At 37.0% G+C, this 1994-nt stretch overlaps 1 protein-coding gene across 6 annotated transcripts in view; it reads right to left on the bottom strand.

Moving 5' to 3' along the window:
• Positions 1-914: 914 nt before the first annotated feature.
• MEIS2 (Meis homeobox 2) overlaps positions 915-1994 on the bottom strand; it is a 174168-nt gene continuing 173088 nt past the window's right edge. For all 6 annotated transcript variants that reach the window (XM_054827277.1, XM_054827281.1, XM_054827279.1 and 3 more), the window contains exon 12: positions 915-1994. This exon is cut by the window's right edge and continues 303 nt beyond it. The gene's annotated coding sequence lies outside the window, so the exon portion shown is untranslated.

The following is a 1994-nucleotide window of genomic DNA, read 5'->3' as shown; positions in this document are numbered from 1 at the left end:
CTCCCCGCCTCCCAGAAATAAAGCCAGAGCTTTCTCCGGCTCTTCGGGCCCCATCCTGCTCCCACCAACTTAACAGTGAAAGGCGGCTGTTGCTAACAACGCTGATGTCTTCCCAGTTCAAACCCTCCTTTAGTTGCTTCAAAATGCCACAAGCTTTTGTTTAAGTAAAACCAAACCCTCACCCATGATTCTGCACCACCTATTTATATACAAAATGTCAAATTAACATTTTCCCTCATTAGTTGTTGGTCTTTTTTTTTTTTCCCTTCTGAAAACAACCGAAGACAAGAAAAAGCAGTAAAACCATCTCAAAAGCTAGATTATGCAATCCTCACACAAGTAAAGCCCTCATTAAACTCAAAGCTGCTTTTCTCCTCCTAAAACTTCCGAACCTACTCCTGCGTTACAACCCTTCTTCACTTCTGAGCTAAAGAGCTGGAGTTGAGGTCTGTGGCATTTATGGATGCACATACACATACGCTTACCACATATGGGCTGACTGGTCTCCTCTCTGGGCCTTCACAACTCACACCCAGTTTCTATGTTATTAGGAGATAGTACAGATATTAAGACACAGCTTCTGAAATTCAAGCTGGTGAGAGCACATTTCAAATTTTGTTTAATCTGGCATAAATATAATATTGATAATCAGCAGAAATAGATAACCTCAGATGTTCTTTCATCCAATTATTCTGTTAATGCTGATGACAAGTTGTTTCTGATTTTTCCAACCTTTCTTCTCAATGTTGGTAAGAAATGTATTTGAGACATCTCTCCCGATAACTTCATTCAGTCTCTCCTAAGCATGATTAAAAACACAAAAGCCTAACAAAAAATCAAAAATGAAATATTTATTACCGCATTTTGTGACTTAACACCTTTTTTTTTTCTTTTTAAAACATAACGTCACAGTCCTCATACAAGTATTTTAATGTAAATTTTGACAAAGCTTAAAGGTAACAGCATTTTCTTCTAGTGAGGAACACGTGCTGAGAAAGGAAGAATTCATGGACATACAATACCAATTCCACAGCAGATCTGATACTAGCAAAAACATTCTTTTTTTTTTTCAATTGAGGTAAACACATAGAATATCTAACATGAAACAATTAATAGACCGAACTCTGTACGAAGTTTGTTACAGTATTCTCTTGCTTTTTTTTCCCAAGCTTTGAGTTCATGATAAAGTCCTAGGTTTGGTGCAAAGACCGTTAGTAACTTCTTTCATTGAGGAAAGCTGCCCAACTTTTAGTTTTGTTTTGTCCAAAGCCAAGGCTCAGAACTACTGGAAGAAGCTCCTGCTCTGTCTGTTCTGTCTTTTAAATCTTCACCTGCAAGCTCTTTGAAGAAGAGTCCCCAAAAAAAAAAAAAATAGATTGGGGAGGAATGGGGAGAGACTTAATGAAGCACAAACTATAAAGATCTGTTTGAAACTAAAGGACACATTTTATGAAGGAACAAAACGAGGGAATGGCAAGGCCTTCTTGGAACAGTCTTCTGAGTGATGAGAGACCCAGCAAGACTTTTCGTCTTCATCTCCAGGGTAGTTCTTTTCTCACTGGCCAAAACAGGTCTTTCATGGATAGTGACTTCACTGCTGAACCAAAACAGTCATTCTTTTGGGAACAACACACATAGTGTGGAAAACAAGGATTTTTTTTCTTCTAAAACTATTTGAGGCAACGTAACGGAGTGATCAACAGAAATGTACAAGTTAACTTAGTTCCTATGTTTATACTACAGTAGTTATAACTCTTGGAGTCTTTTTTTTTTTCCAGAGGATCTGTACATGGACATATTCATTTCAGTGAGCCCATGATTTCACATTTGTGTTCTTGTTTCGTTGGTCCTCTGTTGTTGATGAAAAATGACAAAAAGTAAAAAATAATCACAGCTGTCTGGAATTTCGTATTAAGTGTCAACATCTGGTCAAAGTTCAAAAGTCTTAAAATAGTTTTTGTTTTTGTTTTGTATTTTTTTTTGTTTGTTTTTCC

This window comes from Grus americana, chromosome 5 (genome assembly GCF_028858705.1).
Source record: "Grus americana isolate bGruAme1 chromosome 5, bGruAme1.mat, whole genome shotgun sequence".
Taxonomy (NCBI): domain Eukaryota; kingdom Metazoa; phylum Chordata; class Aves; order Gruiformes; family Gruidae; genus Grus; species Grus americana.
The sequence above is the reverse complement of the archived record's forward strand: the minus strand, read 5'-3'. Positions and strand labels throughout refer to the sequence as shown.